Genomic DNA, 11,933 nt, shown 5'->3' with positions numbered 1-11,933 from the left:
TAGAGTTACCTGAATTTAACTATCTCTTTGAAAGGCAAAAAAACCCTTCCCATTAGATGAGAGGAGACTTTTAGCAGCCAAGCATGTAAATAGTTATAAGAAGATAAAGTGACCTTATGCAAATCATGTGATTGAGCGATCATTTAACATCAGAGATCTTGTCCTTAAATAGATCCACCACACTGATAGCCATCCTTTAGGGAAATGACACTAGAATTGGGAGGGTCTCTATGTGGTCAAAAAAGTTCTTCTCAGAAACTCATATAAGCTCTTGAATGTTGATGGGGTCAAGATATCAGATTCGGTTAATGCATTGCATCTAAAGAAATATTATTACAGATCTGGTTTCTTTTCTTAAAAAAAGTCATTTTAAAATGGCCCATCTTTTAAGGGTATCCCTACACACAAGAGTCTATCATATAAGACATAAATTTTTAAGATAAAATAACGTAGTGATAAGGTGAGGGCAATATACTTTAATCTAAGAGTTTTATCCCATGAGTCTATAAGGATAAATGATAGGGGCATGTAATTATCCTCAATACATAAGTACATATCTTTTAGAAACCCACCTAAGTAACCAACTGTCCCAAAAAAGAGTTAGTTGCTAAAGACCTTCGATGCTAATATACTTCATAGGTTGATCTTTTGAGAGACCATTTTTTATCTCAATGAGAAAAATATTAAAAAATACATAAAAAAACTAAAAAATATATATAAAAAAAACTGTACAAAATAGGTAATGCACTTAGGCTAACACCTATTTGAGTCTATGACACGGTGGCAGATGATGATGCATTAATTACTCATAAATATAATATATTATTATTGCATAAACACATCATTTATAGGTTTAAAACCCTCACTTAGATGTATTTAGATGTCATTGAGTTACAGTTCAAATTTTGTTCGAATCATACTTAAAACAAGAGAAATATCGCATTTACAATGTAGCGGGTTAAACATCGTGGCAAAGCGGGTCAAAACTGGATCCAAATGGCCAATCTGGGCCATGAATCAATGCAAAACGTACCCAATCCAACCCATATCAGCCCCATTCACGAATTTGGAAAACAATTGCTAAAACCCCCCTCAAAAGAGGCACCTAACCATTCTTTTGGTTTTAATCCTCATTTTGAAATTAATCAAAATATGGTTTTAAGCTTTAAAAACTGCACTCTAACCCTAATCTCATATTCTTGCCTTGAAAAATGCACCACCCAGCTCACCCTCCTCCTCTCCACCGTCTTTAATCTCCCTTCTCCATGGCTTTCCTTCATTGCTAGCCCTCCATTGCCCACCACCACAACTGCCTCCATTATCGCCCCCTTCTTCTTCTTCTATACTTCCTCTTCTTCACCATTTCTTCACCTCCTCCTCCTTCATTTTTTTTCATCTGCGTGCTAACCTTCCACCATTGGTTGTGCTGTGTAAATCCAACTGTTGTGAGGAGGCGCTTTTTCCACAAGGTGTGCCGTCTGCACTAAGTGGAAGACCGGATTCTCTTAACCGGTCTCTTTTTTGCCATTTCCCCAATCAGTGTCCTCTTGAGCAGCAGCTTCAGCCATGTGCATCCATGGACAAAGGATCAGCACCCTGTAACAACATTTGAAGGCACCTATTCTATCCAGTGTGACGTCCACACTGTTTGGAACACTGGCCCTCTCTAGCCGACCTCTCTTCCCCATTCTCACAACTTGGTGCACTCCAAAACAGCAACACGGTGCAACAACACCCATGGCAGCTGCAAGCTCGTCCCCCTTGGCTTGAACCACCTCTCCTCGTACCCCTCCATTCGTCGGACTACCAACATGCCACAGTATGTCTTCTTTTCCCCTTTCATTTAGCTAGAATCGATTGCTTGTTTTGATAATTTTTTGTGTATTTGTGTTTTTCTGTGTTATAGCCCTAGCATAACTCTGTTTGTGCTTAGAACAACACCTAGATCGAGTCTAGACTTCAAGTTCTGTTTTTGTTTTTTATGTTTTTGAGGTGTTTGAATCAATTAGAATCACTTTTCCTATTTTGCGCCCAAACCGGCTAGAGTAATTCTAGTTGGCTGAACCATTTCTGTTAGAAATTGTAATCTAGGAATGTGCAGAGTTAGTACATTTTTGGAATGCAGGTGGATTGATCCCAATGCTATAAGCTTGATTTCCCTTGCTCAATTTCTGTTTTGTTTGTAGGAATAATAAAACACCTAAAATCGGGTAGCAAGTATCTACTTGATTTAGGTGCTTCGTGTAAGCATGTTTTAATTTGTTGATTTTCTGTTTTAATATTAGCTCTAGTTATTCTACTCGTAATCCATGTGATGTTAGGTTGCTAGCTGACTAGTATACATAGCTTAGTTACTTTTTACATTCGTGTAGATGTTCTTAGTTGATATTGGAAATACATAGTGTGCTTTAGGTTAGGTGTTAATTTTTGTTTTAGCAATAGTAGAGTATTTAATTACATGCTATTAGTAAAGTGATGTAGATTATATTAGGGTTATTTTCTTGGTTTTCTTATGTGTAATTACTTTGATGGTGTATTAGACTTAAGTAGTTGCATTTTCATCCTAACCGATTTAGGCTTTTTGGGCACTTAGGACATAGTTGCAGATCTTTAGTTGATAGCATTAGGTTTCAGTAGCTTTATCTGTTAATTAGTGTTTGGCTTAGGTATTAGTTGAGATTGGCTTAATGCATGGTATTTATAGATTAGTTTAGTTATTGCATTAACATCAATTAGGGTTGGGTTAGCATTTGACTTGAAATCGTAGTTAGTTTTATATTTAATTTTTCTGTTTCAAGGTTTATTGATTAGCTTACATTAAGTAATTACATTAGGTCAGTTAATGTCAGTACTTTAGTTAGTCTAATTCATATGTGCATGATAGTTCCATTTAGACTAACAATTGCATGCATATTAGTCTTTTAGTTTAACATTAGTTTGTATTTCTCGCAAATAGTGTGGGTAGTTAATTTAGATTTTATTTTCTTAGTGTAATTAAATCTATTTTATGTCGGACAGTAGTCTTAGGACTGTGTATAGTTGGTATTACATGGGTTTTAATTCATTAGTGCAACCTTGGACTCTTAACCAATGAATAGTACACTAACATAAGAACCAGAATTTTGTACTAATTTACACTCATTATATTCTATGAAGATTTTCTGAGTTTTACCAAAATTATTGTTTTATTCTATTCATTAATGTGTTAAATGTTTACAAACCAAAATTTAGCTCGTTTTGAGTTGATTTGGTTTGTCTTTTAAGTGTTTTCCAAAATTAGATTTTTCTCGATTTAAAATTTTGGGATGAACTATTTTCAACTTTTCTACAAACTTGAAATGATTATATTCAGAGTTTTCGGATGAGTTTTTCAATTCTGTAAAGTCTGACAGATTTGTGAGTCTATGAGAAAGAGAACAAAAGAAAAATCTTAAAAAATGGATTTTGTCTGACCCTTCAAACTTCCTGTTTGTGAAAACCTATTAGAATCCATTTTGCACTACAACAAGGGTAAAATAGTCAATTACTTAGTTGATTTTTGATAGTTTTTCATGTTTTCTAGCATGTAATTAATACACTAACAATAGTTAGACTATCTAGAGTTTATTTACTTAGTTAGTTTAGTTAGAAATTACAGTTTTAGTCATCTTTGTTTTTAATTATAGTTTAATTTAGTAATTAGTTCAGAAGTGGTTGTAGATGAAATTTAGAAGTAATTATTAATTACATATTGACTTTTTACTTTCGTTGTGTTAGGTTGATAAGTTAGAAACATATCAACAAGTGTGTTCAGAATGTGAGTGCGAATGCACGTGTGGCTAAAAGACAATTTACCTCTGGCGATCTGGAGAAGACTTAGCAAGCTATTTCAGTTCATTTTCATTTTTAGATTGTAATTTAATTAAAATTGGAATGTCAACGTAGTTGTAAACATTTGTGATATTAATAAATTAAAGTTTTAGATTTAATTTGAATGTATCCCGTTCCCTGAGGATTTGACCCATACTCGCCACATTCGTGGAAAGTCGGTTTTATTACTTGATTGGTGATTTTCTAAAATGCTTTCAACGCTAAAATATGTTTTAAAATAACACTTACAAAAATCCGATCAAGTTTTTGGTGCCATTGCCGAGGAACGATGTATATATTTTGTTAATTCTAACATTGCAAGTTATTGATATTTGTTTAGTTAGTCGTATTTTGATTATTCTAGATAGTAGGACTAGTTAGTAAATGTAGGATTAACGTAGTAAGTACATATAGGATTCATGTTCTGCGTATTTAGGATTCACACACTTGCATGCTTCTGAAGCGATTAGACAGGTGGGTTCTAGATAACTTAGCTTGAATTCGTATCTCTGTACTTAAGCATACTTAGAATAGATTTAATTTTATAGTTGAATTTTTCTTTAAGCATGTTTAGTGTAGTTTAATTGCATTTAGTTTTAATTCTTGTTTTCGTTCGTTGTATACTGTTTTCTTTTCATTTCCATAGTTAGAGCGCTAGTAGTTTAGGTTAGGTCGCACACATCTGGACTTAGTTCCAGTGTATGCAAGGGCGCAGGAATTTGGGTGTCCCACTCCAACCGTTCGTTGAGGATCCAGAGAGAATTATATGTTCTTCTCGGAACCGATCCAAAATAGGGGACCTAGAACCCGAAGCTCCGATGCGCCCTCTCAGGGAGTACTTCTTACCTACGGAGTACACCCAGGCGTCATGCATTCACAGACCAGCTATTGGGGTGCCTCATTACGAGATTAAGGCCAGTGTAATATAGATGCTCCCATCTTTCTATGGCCTTAGTCACGAAGATCTCTACCGGCATTTGGACGAGTTTCTCAAAATTTGTTCAACCGTGAAAATTCAAAATTTCTAGGATGACACACTGAAGTTGACCTTCTTTCATTTCTCGTTAAAGGATAAATCCAAATATTGGCTAAAATCCTTAGACACTATTATTATAGGATCATGAGATCAGTTACAACAGGAGTTCCTAAAGAAATACTTCTCTATAGGTCGAACCAACCAATTTTGGTGAGCCATCACTAGTTTCTCAGAACTGGATGGTGAGTAATTCCATGAGACCTGAGAGAAGATAAAGGATCTCCTCAGAAAATGTCCTCACCACCAGGTGACCAGATGGCAGCTGGTGCAATGCAAATCAAAGCGGGGTGGTGTTCTTGAAGTTGGGTCCACTACCGAGCTGCAAAGCAAGGTAGACCTGATCTCTCAGAAGCTGGATCAACTCCTCTTAGGACCACCGCAACCCCAATCGTATCCGGTGTGCGCATTGTGTGCCAGTCCGACGCATGTTGTTACTGAGTGCCCATTGGCAGCTCAGTACCCTGAATTTGTGCAGGAGCAAGTTCAGGCTGCTCAGGGTTACGCCAGGCCCCCGAACAACCCGTTTTCATCCACATACAACCCGAGGTGGCGTAATCAAACTAATCTTTTGTGGAAGAGTCCCCATACTTCCACCCAGAGCCTTCCCTCACCACCCACTCAACCACCTCCATTTACTCAGACTTTTCAGAAGCCGAGCTTTCCTCAAGCCACTCATTATCCTCCTCAGCCTTCACAAGAGTCTACCCCGCATACTTCGTTCGAGGAGAGGCTTCTCCAAGCATTCTAGGAGGTGAAAACCTCTAATCAGAATGCTTTCGAGAAGTGCACTCAGATCCTAAGTTCCCATACTCAATCCATAGCGAAACTAGAATCACAAATGGGATAGTTAGCGAAGGCGCTAAGTAAGAGGCCTGAGGGTAGCTTGCCGAGTCAGGCTGTTACAAACCCTAAGCTCAAGGAGCTGAGCTCTAGTGGTATGTACATGATAGATTCACAGCAACAGACTAAAGCTGTAATGGCCTTTAGGAGCAGACGTGAGCATCACGTCGAGAGCAGTTCAAGGACAGAAGAGCGAGAACCGATTAGATCACCCCCTGCGGCTCAGTCCTCACCCTTAATTCAGATTCAGGATAGAGGTGAGCCTCCTCACAAAAAGGAGGACCCCCCCAATGTATATTCTCAAGCCACCCTATCCAAAAGCGTTAGAGTCTCCCCTTGGCAAACGAAATCAAGGCACGAAGGTCCAGAACATGCTTGAGATCTTCAAACATGTACAAATCAACCTGCCATTGCTTGATGCCATTCAGCATGTGTCGACTTATGCCAAATTTCTTAAGAAACTTTGTACTTAGAAGAGGAAATCTAGAGGAAAAGTTTCCACCAAGGTCCATCTCACTGAGCATGTGAGTTCGGTGCTGCAGCACGAGACCCTGCCAAAGCTCGAAGACCCTGGAGCCTCGATCATTTCGTACACCATAGGAAACATCCGGATAGAACGCGCTCTGCTCGATCTTAGAGCGAGCGTGAACATCCTGCCTGGATACTTCTATGACTCGTTTGGGCTAGGAGAAATGAAACCGACCCTTATTACGCTTCAGCTAGCCGATCGGTCAATCAAGGTGCCGAGAGGTATCTTGGAAGACGTGCTAGTGAAAGTAGATGATTTCTATTTTTTGGTCGATTTCATCATTCTCGACATGGAGGGAATTGATAGCCAGCACCAGACTCCGATTATTCTTGGCAGACTCTTTTTAGCGACTGTCAATGCGTGCACTAATTGCAGAACCGGAGCCATGGATCTGTTGTTCGAGAATCGAAAGGTTAGGTTGAACATTTTCAATACCGCGATGGGTCCAGTGGGAGATGCAGAGTGCTTCCATGTAGATATTGTTCAAAAGTTAGTGGAAGCACATCCCGAGATGTACATGGCAGATGATTCTTTAGACTTGTATTATAAAGTATAAGATAGTTCTAGGGATAATGTAGATGTGTCTTTGGTATTTTCAGGTGCCCGTTCATGGAAAGCACATGTTGAGCCTCTCCCACCACTTGCTGAGACCCCAGCGAGGTCGTCGATAGAGTCTCCCCCACAACTTTAGTTGAAACCCTTACTAGATTCACTCAAGTATGCGTATTTGGGAGGCGGTAAGACTCTGCCTTTGATCATCTCTTCGCAGCTCACTGAGGAGCAAGAGCGTAGATTGATTGACATCTTACGAGAACACAAGGCAGCGATTGGTTGGGGGGTAGCGGATTTGAGAGGGATAGACCCTTCATTTTGCATGCACTGGATTCATTGTGATAAAGAATCCAAACCGGTGTGGGATATGCAAAGAAGGCTAAATCCCAACATGAGAGAAGTGGTGAAGAACAAAGTGGTTAAGTGGTTGGATGCGGGAATCATTTACCCCATTTCTGATAGCCAGTGGGTCAGCCTGATTCAGGTCATGCCTAAGAAATTGGGACTCACTGTTGTAGAAAATGAGAAGGGGGAGAGCATCCCGATGAGGACCACCACAGGGTGGCGAGTCTGTATTGACTACAGGAAGTTGAATGTTGCAACCCGAAAGGATCACTTCCCGTTGCCATTCATTGATTAGATCTTAGAGTGACTCGCTGGACAAAGCTACTATTGCCTTTTGGATGGTTATTCAGGATATAATCAAGTAGCTGTCCACCCTAATGACCAGGAAATGACTACATTTACTTGTCCGTATGGCACCTTCGCGTTTAGGCGTATGTTGTTTGGGCTCTGCAATGCCCCAACAACTTTTCAAAGGTACATGATTGCTATCTTCTTTAACATGGTGGACGATGACATAGAAGTTTTCATGGATGATTTCTCTGTTTATGGCTCTTCGTTTGAGGACTGCCTCCACAAACTTACTCAAGTACTGAGTAGGTGTATGGAGACAAACCTAGTGTTGAGTTGGGAAAAGAGCCACTTCATGGTCCAAGAGGGGATAGTGCTCGAACACATTGTGTCCAAAAGAGGGATAGAAGTCGATCGAGCGAAGGTGAAGTTGATTTCCTGATTGACTCCGCCCACTACTGTTAGACAAGTGCGTTCATTCTTAGGGCATGTTGGATTTTACAGGCGGTTCATCAAAGATTTAAGCAAAATCTCTCTACTGCTTTGCTCTTTATTGGCAAAGGATCAACCCTTTGAGTTTGATGATGATTGTATGAAGGCCTTTGAGACACTCAAAGAGGCCTTAACCACTACGCCCATCCTGAGATCTCTAGATTGGACGCTTCCTTTTGAGATCATGTGTGATGCTTTCGATTATGTGATGGGGGCCATTTTAGGGCACAAGATTGATAAGAAGGCCTATGTGATTTACTATGCGAGCAGAACTCTGGCCGATGCTCAGATAAACGACACTATGACAGAGAAAGAATTGCTCACAGTAGTGTTCGCATTGGACAAGTTTAGGTCCTATCTTCTCGGTTTGAAAGTGGTTGTCTATTCTAATCATGCTGCATTGAAGTACCTTCTCAGCAAGAAAGACACCAAACCAAGGCTCATTCGATGGGTCCTGCTACTACAGAAGTTTGATCTCGAGATTCGAGATAAGAAGAGAAGCAAGAATGTAGTAGCAAACCATCTCTCGAGACTGATCGTGGATTCCACTTAGGATCAAAGGCCGATCAGTGATTCCTTTCTCGATGAGCAAATTATGGCCGCCATAATATCACATTTGCTCTGTTTCACAGATATTGTGAACTGTCTGGTTTCAGAACAGATACCTACACATTGGACTAAGAATGAGCGAGAGTGATTCTTAGCACAAGTCAAACAATATTATTCAGATGAGTCAGAGTTATTCATATATTGTGCAGACCAGATCATCAAGAGGTGTGTCCCGGAGGAAGAGTACGAGTCCATCCTGAGTTTTTGTCATTCGCTAGCCTGTGGAGGGCACTTTAGTAGTAGGAAGACAACTGCAAAAATTTTGCAGTCTGGATTTTTTTGGCCCACACTCCACAGAGATGCTCATGAATACTGCAAAAAGTGTATCCGTTGTCAGCAGACAGGGAACATGTCCAAGAGGGACATGATGCCCTTGCTTATGATCTTAATTGTTGAGATTTTTTATGTTTGGAGCATAGATTTTATAGACCCATTCCCGCCATCGTTCGACAATGTGTATATTTTAGTGGCGGTCGATTACGTGTCCAAATGGGTTGAGGCCGTGGCAACCAAGACCAACGATCATAGCGTTGTACTTAAGTTCATTAAGCACAATATTTTTAGTTGATTTGGTGTGCCACACGCGATGATAAGTGATGGTGGCAAACATTTTAGGAATGTACAAGTAGCTTCTCTTTTGAGAAAATACTTTGTCAATCATAGGTTCATCACTCCTTATCATCTGCAGACCAGTGGACAGGTTGAGGTTTCTAATAGGAAAATCAAGCAGATATTATGTTAGAAAAGTTTTAAAATATAAAATCCTTTTAAGTTTTGTTTCCCACCAAAAGTGCTTTGAAAATGTTTAGTCCCATATCTAAGAGAGAAAAGTTTTTCAAATGGTTTAAATAGAGGGTTTGTTATCTATTGTTTACTTTGGTAAGCCTTGAGTCTTTAGGAGGCTTGCAGATGTTGCTGCGCATCATGCAACAATGGACGTGTCGTTCGTGCACACACGTGCGCGTGTGTGTGTGCGCAAGGGCGCTCGAGGCGCAATGTGGCATTTTGATGGTGCACTTTGCACTTCGCACGCTCGCAGTGGTGCAAGGTGCATTTGAGGCGCAAATGTCCATTTTGTCTTTTCGGTTTTGAGATGTCTGACCGTTTGAAAGGTTTTAATTGCATTTATATTGAGTTTATGGTGCATTGTGGTTGTTGGACAGTTTTGAAGGCCTTTAATCTACAGTTAAAGGTGGGTGACCGTTCAGGGACCTTTTCAAATCATCATATTTATGGCATTTAATCTCATTTATCCCAAAACATTTTGGCCTTACTAGAAGTCTATATATCTCTTTGTTTTCTCATCTTTTGACATACAAATTTCTAACTCTCCATTTTTCTCCTTTCTTTCTTCCTGATTTGGCTTGCAGAGTTCAAGTGTGGGGAGAGGTCATCTGTTCTTGCAAAGCAGTGACTCTTTGAGGTTCAAGCCTACTTGTATCCTGGGAACTCAGTTGCAATAAACCCCTTTTTTTCACATCTTCAGAATTCCCGGAGTGGGGCGATTGAAGTTCTAAAGATAGCGATCTTAAGAACGTGCCTCTAGGCTTGAGCTCTCCATTTTCTTAAATCCTTTTTGTCACTTGTTTGCAATAACATATTAGAGAAGACAGTCTGCCCGGACCGCAAGGATTGGTCCCAACGTTTAGATGATGCTCTCTGGGCATATAGGACTGTGTTCAAAACCCCTATTGGAATGTCCTCATACCGTATGGTTTTTGGAAAAGCATGTCACCTCCTTTAGAATTGGAACACAGGGCATATTAGGCAATTAAAAAACTTAACTTTGATATGACTCAGACTGGCAAGGAGCGAACACTGCAACTCACTGAGCTAGAAGAGCTCAGGAATGATGCATACAAGAATGCCAAGTTATATAAAGCTCATACTAAGGCCTTTCATGATAAACTTATTATCAGAAAAGTGTTTGAGCCAGAGAAGAAAGTGTGGTTGTTTAATTCTCGCTTGCAGTTATTCCCAAGTAAGTTAAAATCATGATGGGATGGGCCTTACACTGTGAAAAAAGTGTTTCTGCATGGGGTAGTGATGTTAGTCGACCCACGCACCAATTTCACGTTCAAGGTTAATGGGCAAAGACTGAAGCCCTACATTTCAAATGTCTTACAGGCCAGTGAGCGCGAGGTTTGGGATCTCACAAATGACTAGGGTCCAAGCAGAAAAATGTATTTTATGTACATAGTAGAATTAGGATTTTCAGTTCAACATTTATTTTTGTTTCATTATTTGATTTCTAATAAGCTTACATTTGATTTAAATCATGCTGGCTTATTTGATCGTTCAAGTATGAGTACAGATTACTGGATTTAGAACATGGCCTTAAGAACAAACAATAGATTAGGTCAGCTGAAAACTGAGCATCGACGTATGCTTAGTGGCGGAGCATGATCTAGTCAAGAATCAGCAAGAGGCCCTGCATATCAGGTTGTATCTATCCTTTCTCCCGTCTTGAATTTCAAGTTCTTTTAGTGCGCATCTACATTGCATTTTTATATCTCTGCATGCCACTAGGGACAGTGTCATTCAAGCATGGGGGGTGGTTTAGTAGATACACACTATTTTATTCTACTTATCCTATTTTTGTAGCTAAAACTCATAAATTAGGCATTTCAGCAAAAATTCTCAGCATACATGAATGTTTTTGACATTATCTGGCATGTTAGAAATTCCTAAAAGCCCCATGGGAATTTTTTTCCTGAACAAAGCTAAAAAGAGTGCGTATTTATGTGAAGTTCAAAGAAAAGACTACATTTGAATGTGAAAAGCTAATTTTGAATCATAAAGTATAAGTATGCACAGTTCAAAATAAGCTACTAAGTGAAAAATATAAAGAAAAAGCTCAAGCTCAAAAAGAAAAGAACTTGTCTTAGGTTGTTTGGATACTTTCATAATCCTGAGTAAGATGAATTCAGACGCAAGTTGAAACGTTTGAATTCCACCCGAAAAGGAGAGTAAAAACTTTGTGAGCCTCGGAAGTTGAGACCAGACACAAGTTGAAGTGTTTGAATTTCATGTTGAAAGGGTAAATGAAGAAAGTTACCTTTGTGCCTAGTTAACGCCATCGACATACAAATAGTGGTATAAGAAGACATTAACATTGCACAGGGCACAAAAGCAGACCACACGCAAGCTATCAAATGAAAAGAAACGAATCTGAAAGATTGAAAAAATTAAAAATCCAATGAAAAAGAAAATGAGAGCTTAATAAAAAGAAAAAGTCATTACTTAGAAGTAGAATGAAAGACTGTGTAGAAAAAGATACAAGTGATGAAAAATAAGCAATATCATGACAATACACAATTTTCTGAGAAACAAGCATAGATAAATACAATTTTTAGAAAAGTGAAAGACAAATTTTTATTGTGGAGGCAGAGA

The sequence above is a fragment of the Nuphar pumila genome, chromosome 9 (assembly GCF_984573655.1).
Source record: "Nuphar pumila chromosome 9, dmNupPumi1.hap1.1, whole genome shotgun sequence".
NCBI lineage: Eukaryota > Viridiplantae > Streptophyta > Magnoliopsida > Nymphaeales > Nymphaeaceae > Nuphar > Nuphar pumila.
Note: the sequence above shows the minus strand (reverse complement) of the source record.